A 14,763-nucleotide genomic window follows, 5' to 3' on the forward strand; every position below is an offset into this window, starting at 1 on the left:
AACTTTCCAAACTAAAATATCCATTTTAGCCACCACTTTACTATGTGTTGTTTCCTCCTGTTAGAGTGTAAACTTCCCGAGAGAAGGGAGAGCCTACACTTTTGTATTTGCATCTACATTGCTTAGCACATGGCTTGGAATACAGTAAATATTTAATTGCTGCTTTTTTGTGAATTTATTAATTCTGTCATTTGTTCTGGTCATATTGAATTTTACTTGTGGATGGTCCTCTACCTGGAAATATTCAGCAGACTGCTGGTGATTTCGGACTGGAGCCCAGGAGAAAGATTAGAAGTTGTGCTAGAAGGTATATTTTTTAAAATCGTAGGAAGTAGGATTTTAAGAATTTGTTGTTGTTTGTCCTTCATTCTCAAAGAGGATCATGGCGTGAGGAAGGTGATGCAATGTCTTGCAAGTGGATTGGATTTAAGTGAGGGAGGGCTGTGCAAAGTTACCAGCTTCACTTTCTTCTGCAATGCCATCTGGATTCAGTGGCAAGATATACATCAGGACAACTGGAGATGCTAGTAGATGCAGTGGGAGATCTTGGGCTTTTTAAGCTAAGGTCTTTCCCAGATTTCAGTTTGACTAAGGGAACACCCATTCAGTGATTAAGGTTAGGTAAGAAATGAGACAAAGAGTGGCTTCTTTTACATAGTCTAAAAAAATCAATCTGGGAGGGGAAGATCCTCTGGGTTTCTGGTCAAAACAGAAATAGTTGTTATTTACATTCATTCTGAGCCATCTGGGCCCAAACAATGACCGCTAAGTCAAGCTTGGGCTGGGACCTATTGGCCAATCAATGAGAGTCAGAATGAATTGGGTTTGTCATCTTCCTTAAGAAAGAAATCTAGCCCATAAACTATGAGATATCTTTTGAAGTTTTAGCAATCAGTCATCAAAATTTACATTCCTTTGGGCAGAACACCCAAAGGTAAGGGTATGATACCATATGTGGACAGAGGGAGAGGAAGGAAGAAAGGAAAGGAGAGGAAAAAGCAAAGGAAAGAAGGAAGGAAGGAAGGAAGGAAGGAAGCAAGGAAGGAAGGAAGGAAGGGTAGAGCTTTGTTGCCCTACTGGAACTGGCCACTTGAGTCCCCAGTGGGGCAGCCTGTACTACTCATATTGTTGTTCGTCCTTTGTTCTCATCCCCCAGCTGAAATGAAGACAAAAATCCATATATCAAATAGATATAGTTAAGCAAAACCAATTCCCACATGTGACATATCTGAAAATAAATTTCTCATTCTATACCCTGAGTTCATCACTTTATTCTCAGAAGAGTAGCACCTGAGAATTTCATCACTGGTTTCATTTCATCACTGGTTCTCTAGAATCATGGTTGGTCACTATACTATTGGTTGGAGTTCTTAGGTCTTTCCTAATTGCTTTTCTTTTTAATGTTATTACATAAATTGTTCTCCCAGCTGTGCTTATTTCACAATGCATTAGTTTATGCAAGTATTTTCTGGTTTATCTGAAACAGAATCACTCACCATCAGAAAAATATTCCATTATGTTAATATACCATAATTTGTTTAGCCATTCCTCAATTGACAAACACATCCTTATTTTCCAATTCTTTCCCACCATAAAAAGACTTGCTATAAATTTTTTTTTTTAGTGAATAAGCTCCTTTTCCGGTTTCATGGTTCCTTTTGTGCTATAATAGGCTTAGTAACAGTATTTCTGGGTCAAAGGGAATGCAAAGTTTAATGGATTTTTGGGTAGTGTTCCAAATTGTCACGCTGAGTCACTGGATCAATGCGCAGCTCCGTTAACAGTTTCTTCAGCATGTCTGTTTTCCTGAAGGCACCCCAACAATTGTTCTTTTATTTATTGGGGTCATTTTTGATAGACTTATGGGTGAGGTGAAACATCATGATTATTTGAATTTTCATTTCTCTAATTATTAATAATTTTGGTCATTTTTCACAGGTCTGTTGATAGTTTGTATTTCTTCCTTTGAGAATTGACTTTTCAATTTTTTTTAGCAATTTTCATATGTTGGAGGATTTGCTCTATTGTAATATATTTGAGTCAGTTCCTTATATATCTTGAATGAGACCTTTTTTTAGAGAAACTTCCTATACAGATTTCCCCAACTAAACATTTAATTTCTAATTTTGGCTTCATTAATTACTTTTGAGCAAAAACTTTTACATTTTATGTAATGAAAACTGTTCGTTTTATTTTCTATATTCCTTTCTATCACTTGTTTGGTCATGAAAAATTCTTCTTTGTTTCTCTAATTTGTCTATCAAAATTGCTTGTGATACAAATACATGTAATACTTGATATATAAGCCATGTATACACTTAGTACTTATTTTGATATGTGGTATGAAATACTGGTCTAAGTCTATTTCTTCCAGACTGTTTTCCTGTTTTCTAGAAGGTTTTATTGAATATTGAGACCTTCTCCTAGTAGCTTGGGTCTTTGAAAACTATACTACTATATTCATTTGTTTCTTCTATATGTTTAATATGTCTTACTGGTTGATCTCTCTATTTTGTTCAGTTGTGTCTGACTCTTCATGACCCCACTGACCCTAGTACACCAATGCTGTCCGTAGGGTTTTCTTGGCAAAGATACTGGAGTGGTTTGCCATTTCCTTCTCCAATGGATTAAGTCAAACACAGGTTAAATGACTTGGCCGGAGACACGTAGCTAGTAAGTGTCTCAGGTTGCATTTGAACTCAGGTCTTCCTGACCCTAGGCCCAACACTTTATCTATTGTGCCACCTAATTGTCTCTACTTTTTACCCCAAGGCAAATTTTTTTGAAGACTTGCAGAATAGTTTGAGATCTGGTTCTGTTAGACTCCTTTTCTTTCTAATTTTTCCCATTATTTACCTTTTGTTACTTGATATTTTGTTCTTCCAATTGAATGTTGTTATTTTATTCAAGCTTTATAATGTAATTTTGGGTAGTTGGATTGATTGTTGTCCTTTGTTCTTAAAGAGGACCAAAATCACATCACTATGTTAGAGTCAAGTTTCATTGTATCTGACTGTGGCTGATCAGATCAGTATAAGCTCAGAATGCTCTACCACAAGTTGGGCACAAATAGTCTGAGTGAACATTTGGGGTGGTTTCTCTGAATAAATCCAGGAGAGATCATTTAAAAATTATTGGATTACCTGAAAGCCATGATAAAAAAAAGAGCCTAGACAACATCTTTCAAGAAATTATCGAGGAAAACAGCCCTGATATTCTAGAACCAGAGGATAAAGTAGAATTTGAAAGAATCCACCAGTCACCTCCTGAAGGAGATCCCAAAGTGAAAACTCTCAGGAATCTTATAGTCAAATTCTAGGTCAAGGAGAACATATTGCAAGCAACCAGAAAGAAACAATTGAAGTATCATGGAGCCACAGTCAGGCTAACACAAGATTTAGTACCTTTTACATTAAATAATTGGAGGGTTTGGAATATGATATTCTAGAGGGCAATGGAGCTAGGATCACAACTAAGAATCACCTACCCAGCAAAAATGAATGTAATCCTTCATGGGAAAAAATGGATATTTCACAAAATAGAGAACTTTCAAGTATTCTGATAAAAAGACCAGAGCTAAATAGAGATTTTGACTTTCAAATGCAAGGCTCAAGAGAAGCATAAAAAGGTAAGCAGGAAAGGGAAATCAAAAGGGACTTAATAAGTTTAACTGTTTACATTACTACATGGGAAGATGGTACTTGTAACTCCTAAGAACTTTCTCATTATTAGGGCTGTTAGAAGAAGTATATATAGATAGAGGGCACAGGTGTAAGTTGAATATGAAGGGATGATGTCTAAAAAAATAAAATGAACGCATGAGAAAAAGGAATGTACTGGGAGAAGGAGAAAGGGAGATGTAGAATGGGGTAAATTATCTCAAAAGAGGCAAAAAAAGGCTTTTACAGTGGAGGAGAAGAGGGGTGAGGTGAGGGAGAATGAATTAATCTTACTTACCTCAGAATTGTTTCAAAGAAGGAATAACACATACACTCATTGAGTATAGAAGTCTGTCTTACCCTACGAGAAAGTAGGAGGGGAAGGAATTAATAGAAGTGTGTGTGTGTGTGGGGGGGTGTGATAGAAAGTAGGGCAGATTGCAGGAGGCAAGAGTCAGAAACAAAACACTTTTGAGTAGGGACAAGGTGAAAGGAGAGAGAGAATAGAATAAACAGAGAGTTGTAAAACAGGATAAAGTGAAATACAGTTAGCAATAGTAAGTATGAAAAAATTTTTGAAGCAAGTTTCTCTGATAAAGGCCTCATTTCTCAAACATATAGAGAACTGAGTCAAATTTATAAAAATAGAAGTCATTCCCCACTTGATAAATAATCAAAAGACATGAACAGTTTTCAGATGAAGTAATCAAAGCTATCTTTGACTTCATATAGCCATATGAAAAAATGCTCTAATTCACTATTGATTGGGGAAATGCAAATTAAAACAGCTCTGAGGTATTATCTCATACCTATTAGATTGGCTAATAGGACAGAAAAGGAAAATGACCGTTGGAAGGAATGTGGGAAAAATGAGACATTAATGCATTGTTGGTGGAGTTGTGAACTGATTCATTCTGTAGAGCAATTTGGAACTATGCCCAAAAGGCTATGAAACCATGCATACCCTCTGACCTAGCAATACCACTACTAGGTCTGCATCCCAAAAAAGATAAAAAAGGAAAAGGATGCATATGTACAAAAATATTTATAGTAGCTCTTTTCTGGTCACAAAGAATTGGAAATTGAAAGAATGCCCATCAATTGGGGAATGACTGAACAGACTGTTGTATGTGTTTTTGATTGAATACTATTGTGCTATAAGAAATGATGAGCAGGATGCTCTCAGAAAAACCTGGAAAGACTTACATGAGCTGATGCAACATAAAAAGCACTGTGTACAAAGTAACAGCAATATTGTGTGATGATCAGTCATGAATGACTTAGCTATTGTCAGCAATACAATGATTCAAGTCAACTTTGAAGGACTTATGATGAAAAATGCTATTCATCCTCAGAGAAAGAACTGATGGTGTGTGAATACAGATTGAAACATACTATTCAACTTTATTTGTCTTGAGATTTTTTTTGGTCTGTGTTTTCTTTCACAACATGCTTATTATGGAAATGTTTTGCATGACTGTACATTTATAACCTATATCAAATTGCCTACCTTTTCAATGTGGGGGGAGGTGGGAAGGGAGGAAAGGAGAGAATTTGGAACTCAAAGTTTTAAAAATTAATGTTAAAAATTTTCTTATATGTAATTGGGTAAAGATAAAATACTAAATAAATGGAGGAAAAAAGAAGTAAATTACTTAGGTATTATTGTCACCTTTATTGTACTGACACGAACCAATCATGAGCAATTCATGTCTCTCTAATTATTCAATTCCATATTTACTTAAATAGTATTTTGTAGTTGTATTCACATTTCATGTGTGTGCCTTGGTAGGTAGAGTCCCTCCCTTCCCCAATATTTTATATATTCTCTAATCTTCTTGAATGGATTTTCTCTTTCTACCTATGCCTACTGGGTCTTCTTGGTAACAGAAAGGAAAGCTGGTGATTTATGTAGTCCTTTTTTATATTCTACTTCTTTGCTGAATTTATTGTTTTGTTTAATTTTTTAGTTGACTCTAGGATTTTGTAAATAGATGATCATGGTATCTGCAGAGAATGATAATTTTGTTTTCACTTTCCCTATGTTTATCCCCTCAGTTTCTTTGTCTTGTCTTATTGCTATAGCCAGGATTAGTTGTGTGACCTAGGCAAGTAATTTAATTTATTTAGGGCTCAGTTTCTTCATCTGCAAAATGGGGATAATAATAGCACCTACCTCACAAGATTGTTATGAGCATCAAATGAGATAAGATATGTCAAGTGCTTTGCAAACTTTATAGCACTATATAAATGGTAGCTATTGTTTTAAAAACTGGTGGATATAATGGACATCCTTGCTTTACCTATGATCTTTTTGGGAAGAATTCTAGTTTGCTTCTATTATATGTAATACTGAATCTTAGTGTTAGAGAAATAATGTTAAATTAGGGATAGATCTTTGTATTACTATGCTTTTAAGTTTTTTTTTTACATGGACAAGATATTGTATTTTGACTAAACTTTTTCTGTATCTTCTAATAAAATCACATATATGTATTATTTAATAATTAATATGATGCATTATAATTTTCCTACTATATGCCAACCCTGCATTCCTGGGATAATTTCAACTTGGTCAGAGAGGATAATATTTTCGTCATGTTGCTGTATTCTCCCTGTTAATATCTCTTTAAAATTTAAAATGTTATGTTTTGTCTAATTACATGTAAAACAATTGTTGACATATTTTTAAAAAGTGTTGAGTTCCAAATTCTCTCTCTCCTTTACCTCCCCATTGAGAAGGCAAGTAATTTGATATAGGTTCAACACGTGTAGTTGTGCAAAACCTATTTCCATATTAGTCATGTTGTGAAAGAAAATACAGACAAAAAACCCCAAGAAAAAGAAAGTTAAAAAAAAGTATGCTTATATCAGCATTCAAACTCCATCAGTTCTTTCTCTGGAGATGGATAACATAAGCCCTTTGAAATTATCTTGGATCATTGTTTTGCTGAGAATAGCTTAGTCATTCACAGTTGATTATCATACAACATTGCTGTTACTGTGCACAATGTTCTCCTGGTTCTGCTCATTTCACTTTGCATTCATGTAAGTCTTTCTAGGTTTTTCTGAGAGTGTCTTGCTTGTCACTTCATATAGAACAATAGTATTCTATCACAATCATACACCACATCTTGTTTAGCCATTCCCCAATTGATGGACATCCTTTCAATTTCTAATTCTTTGCCACCATAAAAAGAGCTGCTATGAATATAGGCCCTTTTTCTTTTTTTAATCTTTTTGGGATACAGCCCTAGTAGTGGTATTGCTTGATTAAAGGTTATTCTTGGCTTTATAGCACTTTGCCATAGTTCCAAATTGCTTTGCAGAATGGTTGAATCAGTTCACAACTCCACCAACAGTGCACTAGTATCTCAGTTTTCCCACATCCCTTACAATGTTTGTCATTTTCCTTTTGTGCCAGATTAGCCAATCTGATAGATTGTGAGGTGGTAGCTCAGAATTTTTTTAAAATAAATTTGCATATGAATATAGATAGCCTTGATTACTTCCTATGAAAACTGCTGTTCATATCCTTTGATCATTTGTCCATTAGGAAATAGTTCTTATTTTCATAAATTTGATTCGGTTCCTTATATATTTGAAAAATGAGGCCTTTGTCAAAGTAACTTGCTATGAATTTTTTTCAGTCATATTTACTGTGTACTTCCCGCCATTCTATTTCCTCATTTATCTTACTCTCTTTTTTTATCCAGTCCATCATCAAAAGTGTTTTGCTTCTGCCTGCCATCTCCACCAATCCACCTAGAATTTTATATCCAACTGAATATGTGTTGTTCCCTCTTTGAGCCAATTCCATTAAGAGAAGGTTCATACAGTCCCCACCCACTTCCCATCTTTCCTTTCACTATAAAAGCTCTTTCATATCTCTTTTATGTGAGATAATTTACCCCATGTCAACTTTCCCTTTCCCATTGTCCCAGTGCATTCTTCTTTCTCATCAATTCATTTTATTTTTTTAGATAATCATCCCATCATATTCAACTCACACCTAGGACATTGTTCTTTTCTTTCTCTTTTCTGTCTTTTCTTGGTTTGGGTATCATGACAATATTTGCATCATGGAAAGAATATGGTTAGGAATACTTATTTTCTTATTTTTGCAAATACTTTTTATGACATTGAAATTACTTTTTCTTTGATTGTTTGATAAGTTTTGCTTGTTAATATATCTAGTCCTCTGTTTATTTTTTTCCATTGGGAGTTCATTTATAGATTGTTTAATTTATTATGTTTTTTTATAAATATTCATCCATTTCATTTATGTATTTTGTTTTATTGGTATATAATTGGACAAAATAGCTTATATTGTTTTTTTATTTCTACTTCATTTGTTGTGAATTCTTTTTCATTTTTGATACTGAGAATTTGATTTTCCTTTCTTTTTTTAGTCAGACTGGCCAATGATTTATTTTATTTAAAAAAACCTGGCTAGCTCCTACTTGCATTATCAATTCAATGACTTGTTACTTTTAGCTTAGTAAATCTCTTTGATTTTTCAGACTCCATTTTGATGTTTACTTGGAATTTTTAATTTATTGATCTTCTAGGTTGTTTTGTTTTTAGCTATATGTGGCCAATCTCTCTCTCTCCCCCGTACTCTCTCTCTTTCCCTCTCCCTCTCTCTCTCTTCCTCTTCCTCTCCTTCTCCTTCTCTCACATTCTCTAAATAAAACACTGTTTTTAAATGCATGTTTACTAAATGATTCCATGACAGCTTGTAGGATAGTGGACTTCCAAAGGCCTTCAATTAGGTTTTCTGGACAGTGATCAACAGAGGTACGGAAAATATTACATTGTAGCCAGGATATATAGAACTGAAAATATCCTCATTCTGATGCAAGATAGTGTTGGAGTCAGATCAAAGTGATCTAAATCTTGAGCCAATTCTGTGCGTTCTAGCTGTTCAAGTATATTAGAATAGGAAAAAAATAAGAATCAGTCTCACAACAGCTAATGATTGAATTTGAAGGACTATGATTTAGTAGATAGAATACTGAAGTCGAAGTCAGACAGTTGGAACAATTGATCCCAGCTTCACAGTTAACCTGTTATTTGACTTTGGCCAGCTTATTAAGTTCCCCATGTATTATGAGAAGATTGAATACCTTCCCATAGAAGTGGCCCTACCATTGACAGAATAGATGTGAAATGTCTTTCCAACTAGCCTGATTTCCTCCCTTAATATCCTTTGGGTTAGACTACAAAGAGATTTCAATAAAGCCTTGTTCTATGACTATGAAGATGTTATCTCTTTGCATTTGCAATTATTTTGTTGCTTTTAAGTAATTTGATTTATTCAGAGACCACTGGTGCTTGACTGTTAACAGTCTCTCCACATCAATCCAAGAGAGATGAGTGGCTTTTAAGTTCTTGATGCATGCCTGATTAATAAGCATGAAATAGATCCAGAGAATGGTTGCAGTGCATCTTGTCTGGTTACTTTTTTGGCATACGTTAGCAGTCTGATAGATGTTCATTACCAAAAGAACTTGTATTTTCTTATCTCCTAGGCAACAGCTGGATTGCACCTGAATTTCCTTTTAGGAAAAAAAAATCACGCATAGAACACTTGTGGACAGATAAGTGGCAAATATAGGTTTTTTTTAAAAACAAAATTTGGTTAACATAGTTTGTTTCAGGGATTCTTAACCTTTTTTTTTTGTGTTATAGACCCCTTTAGCAGTCTAGTGAAACCTATAGGCATCTTTTCATAATAATGCTTTTTTTGTTTGCATTATTATTTTGTAATGCAGAACTTTTGAGTTTACATAAATATAATAAATCATTACAGAATTATTTGGAATAGTTTTGGAAATGGAAAGTTAATATTTCCAAAATTTGGTATGTTAACTCTCCTTATTCCAGCAATTCTACTATCATGTTATATATATCTGAATACTAGTATTACTATATCTCACCAAAAAGGGAGCCATTCTGGTGTACCCAGTAGTATCTGGTTTGAAGTCATGTCTATACTTAACTAACAATCAGTATTCAAATAGATTTGTGATCCTATTCATTGAGGAATTCCTTATAATGATGTAGGTTACAACCCATTCATACCTGTCTCTCCTGTCACATTCTTGCCCATGGTCTTTCAAAAGTTCACCATGGGGCTTTCCTCAATATGCTAAAGTCATAATAATGTTTTTAAATGCATAAAATAAAATGTGTAGGATTTTAAAAATTATTTATTTTTAGTTTTCAATATTCACTTCTATAAGATTTTGAGTTCTAAATTTTCTCCCTTTCCTTCCCCTCCCCTGTCCTAAAGATGGCATGCAATCTGATATAGGCTACACATTTACAATCATATTAAACATATTTCCATATTAATCGTGTTGTAAGGAAGAATTAGAACCAAAGGGAAAAACTACAAGAAAGAAGAAATGAAAAGAGAGAGAGAAAATAATATGCTTCGATCTTCATTCAGACTCCATAGTTCTTTCTCTGGATATGGATAATATTTTCCATCATGAGTCTTTTGGAATTGTCTTAGATCATTGCATTGCTGAGAAGAGCTAAGTCTATCACAGTTTGCCATCACACAAGGTTACTGTTACTGTGTAAAATGTTCTCCTGGTTCTGCTTACTTCATTCAGCATCAGTTCATGTAAGTCTTTCCAGGTTTTTCTGAAGTCTGCCTGCTCATCATTTCTTATGGAACAATAGTATCCCATTACAATCATATACCACAACTTGTTCATCCATTCCTTAATTGATGGGCATCCCCTCAATTTCCAATTCTTTACCATCACAGAAAGAGCTGCTATAAATATTTTTGTACCTGTGGTTCCTTTCCCCATTTTTACGATCTTTTTGGGATACAGAACTAGAAATGGTATTGCTGGGTCAAAGGATATGGCACAATTTTATAGCCCTTTGGGCATAGTTTCAAATTTTTCTCCAGAATGGCTAAATCAGTTCACAATTCTACCAACAATACATCAATGTTCCAATTTTCCCACATTTTCTCCAACATTTATCATTTTCCTGTTTTGTCATGTTAGCCAATCTGAATAGGTATGATATGGTACCTAAAAGTTGTTTTAATTTGTATTTCTCTAATCAATAGTGATTTAGAGCATAAAATATGTAAGATTAAAAGAGAAACCTATTATGTTAAAATATAGCTATTGAAATATAAAAAAAAATCAGATATCATGTTTAGGATGTCTGTTTTAGTTAGTAAATACTTTGCTGGAGTCAGGACATTTGGCTTGGAATTCAAGCCCTGATACTTAAAAGTCCCATACTTCTCTGAGTTTCAGTTTCCTTATCTGTAAGAAGGTGTTAATACTTGCAAATTTTCAAACCTTAAGGTACTACATAAATATGAGTTCTAATTATACATAAAAGTCTGTAATTTTATCATACAGACATCTGCCTTTACCACACCTTAATAGATGGTTTCATGATCTATGGTGGCCAAAAAAGGAAAATAGCCTAAAAGCTTCAGTCTGGTGAACTTGACATTAATTCTTGGCAAAATTCTAAAATAGATAATTAAAGAGATACTTATTGAACTTCCTTAGCAAAAGAAGCAGTTATTACAAATATAACTTCATCAAGGACAGATAGGTTACAATAGACTAACCACTTATCCTGTGGTTTTTTTTTTGCTAACTAGTTAACCTGGGAAATGCTATAGGTATAGTTTAGCCTAGATTTTAGTGAAGCATTTATAAAGTAGTTTCTGCTATTCTTGCTAAAAATAAATATAGATATAGACTAGAGGTTATTACAATTAGGTGAATTCAGAACTGACTGAATGACTAGATTAAAAAAATAGTTGTTAATCTTTCTGTGTCCACATGGGAGGACATCTCCAGTAGAGAACTCAGAAATCATCTGTGCTTGGCCCTTTACTGTTTAGGACTTTTATCAATAACTTGGTATAGGAGGCACAAAAATACTGAATTTGAAGTATTTGAAGATGACAAAAGCTAGGGAGGATAACTAACATACTGGATGACAATTTGAATCCAAAGGAATATTGACAGCTAGAGTATTAGGCAGAATCTAATGAAATGAAATGAATTCAATAGAGTTAAATGTAAAGTCTTATGCTTGGGTTAAAAAAATAACTTTTCAAGTACAGATTGAAAAAGACATAGTGAAACAGCCATTCATCTGAAAAAAGGGAAGTTCTATTGGACTGCGATCCCAATATGATTTAATACTATTATATTACAACCTCAAAAAGCTATTGATACCTTGGGTTGTATTTAGAACACAGCTTCCAGAAATAAATCCTGAAGCCTGATAAGGAAAAAGGGTTAGACTTGTTCTATTTGGTCCCAGAGGACAAAACCAGGTGCAATGGTGGAAATTGTAAAGAAGCCAGTTTAGGCTTGATGCAAAGAAAACTTTCCAACAATTCAAGCAGTCCAAAAGTGAAATTGGGTGCCTTGGGAGGTGGTGGCTTTACACTTTTTGGAGGTCTTCAAAGTAGCATCTGAATGGCATTTGTCAGGTGCATTACGTATTTCTTTCAAGTATAGGTTGGATTAGATGGCCTTTCAACTCTAAAATTTTGTGAAAATATTATCACCAATGGTCAGTCTTCTAGAATGAGTTTCTCTGCTTTTATCCAGGTTGAACATATGGGCTATAACTAACCTGATATTTGAAGCCCTTCCAGCTTTAATGGTGCCCCTGAGTTTGAGCTCTGCTGTTAATAGGGTTTTTGTTTGCTTGTTTTTGCATTAAACTATTTTAATGGTATCAAAATTCCATGACAGATTTTTGGTTGTTTCCATTTAAAATTACTGATTTTAAAAACTAACTTAAAACTTCCATGAAACAAAAGATCCATAAAAACATTCTTTTCCTCCTGCAGCTTTTCTGATGCATTGTATTCATTCACCAGTCTTTTACTATTAAATTTAAATGGCCAGTTGGGACAGACAGTTCTGAGACTGCTCTTCCACCACCAATTAAGACTGGGGCAGCAGGTGTTGTACAGAATGTTCATTCAGCCTTCTAGGCAGATTTTGTGACCTTGCCAGCTTTTAGCAGCCTTCTTGTCAACTGCCATGATGACACCAACTACAACAGTCTGCCTTGTATCACAAACAGCAAAATGACCCAGAGGAGGATAATCAGAGAAGCAATCCACACACATGGGCTTGTCTGGAACCAGTTCAATGATGATAGCATCACCAGATTTCAGGAATTTAGGGCCAGTTTCCAGCTTCTTACCAGAATGACAATCAATCTTCTCTTTTAGTTCAGCAAACTTGCAAGCAATGTGAGCAGTGTGACAATCCAGAACAGGTATATAGCCAGCACTGATTCAGCTTGGATGGTTCATGATAATGACATGCACAGCAAATCCAGCTGCTTTCATAGGTAGGTTATTCTTGCTATCGCCAGCCACATTACCATGGCAGACATCTTTGACAGACACATTCTTGACATTGAAACCAATGTCATCCCCAGGCAGAGCCTCACTCAAAGCTTCACGGTGCATTTCAACAGATTTTTCTTCAGTTATAACATTGACTGGGGCAAAGGTGACCACTATGCATGGTTATAGACCACCAGTTTTCACTCAGCCAACAGGTGCAGTACCAATACCACCAATCTTGTAGACATCTTGGAAGGGTAGACAAGGGAGCTTGTCATTTGGATGAGTAGGTGACAGGATGCAATCCTTAAATTCAAGCAGTGTAGTTCCATTAGCATTGCCATCCTTATGAGTGACCTTCTATCCCTTGAACCAAGGCATATTAGAGCTTGACTCCTGCATGCTGTCACCATTCCAACCTGAAATTGGCACAAAAGCTACTGTGTCAGTGTTGTAGCCAATTTTCTTAGTATGGGTACTGACTTCCTTGACAATTTCCTCATATCTCTTCTGGCTGTAATGTGGCTCAGTGGAATATATTTTGTTTACACCAATAATCAGCTATTTCCCTCTTAGTGTGTAGGCCAGAAGGGCAGGCTCACAGCTCATTGAGATGCCAGCTTCAAATTCACCAACACCAGCAGCAATAATCAAGACAGCACAGTCAGCCTGAGATGTGCCTATACTCATGTTCCCAGTCTCTGTGTCCTGGAGTATCAATAATGGTCATGTGATGCCTTCTGGTCTCAAATTTCCACAGGTGGATATCAATAGTGACACCATGTTCACATTCAGCCTTCAGCTTATCTAAGACCCAGGCATATTTGAAGGAGCCGTTTCCCATCTCAGCGGTGTCCTTCTCGAACCTCTCAATGGTTTTCTTATCAGTTCTACCACATTTGTAGACAAGGTAGCCAGTAGCGTTGGACTTGCCAGACTCATTGTCCAATGATGATAATGTTGATGTGAATCTTTTCGTTGCCCATCTTTTTTTTTGTGGAGGTTTAGCAATGGTTTTCACAACACTTGTGTTCTGGTGGCAAATCCATTGTGATAAAGGTGTTTGCTTGTTTTTAGGACTGAGGGTCACCTCTACACAAGGACAGGATTTTGGCAAGATTTTGGTGCAAGATAAGAATATAAGGTATGCTAAAAATTGGCCGGAAGGCTTATAGTTTTCAGGGATGCTTTTGTGGTAAAACCAACACTATTTGAATAGTTTTTTGATCAAGTTTTAATAGTACTGTAAATATAGGTAAATACAGTATTAATATAGGTATAGGTCCAAATAAGATATTTTTTCATAACAGAAATGTTATGTAATCTTTTCAGTCCAAATAAGATATTTTTTCATAACAGAAACATTGTGCAATCTTTTCAGTCCAAATAAGATATTTTTTCATAACAGAAACATTATGCAGTCTTTTCCTCTGATATACTAAGAATTTGAAAGGTAGGTTACATTCAGACACTTTATTACTGCCTTGAGCCTCTCCTCAATCTTATAAATATCACCTGGTAGGTATTTATCAGTGGAGCTTTTTAGAGATCGTACTTTTGATCCAGAGGTACATAAACAAAGGAAGCTGATGCACCCTTTCCTTCCTTAGTGTGACTGATGCATGACTTACAGGGACCAAATTGCTTTAAGTGGGCAGGTTAGTTAAGAAGAAAGGGCCCCCACATCCACTGATACAGAAGACCAGCTCACTTTCTGTCCAGTGAAGA

General features: G+C 35.2%; 1 pseudogene; it reads right to left on the bottom strand.

Annotated features, from left to right (window-relative positions):
• Window positions 1-12,656: 12,656 nt before the first annotated feature.
• On the bottom strand, window positions 12,657-14,021 carry LOC110221402 (elongation factor 1-alpha 1 pseudogene; annotated as a pseudogene).
• Window positions 14,022-14,763: the final 742 nt, after the last annotated feature.

This window comes from Phascolarctos cinereus, unplaced genomic scaffold (assembly GCF_003287225.1).
Source record: "Phascolarctos cinereus isolate Bilbo 61053 unplaced genomic scaffold, phaCin_HiC Scaffold_4;HRSCAF=312, whole genome shotgun sequence".
NCBI lineage: Eukaryota > Metazoa > Chordata > Mammalia > Diprotodontia > Phascolarctidae > Phascolarctos > Phascolarctos cinereus.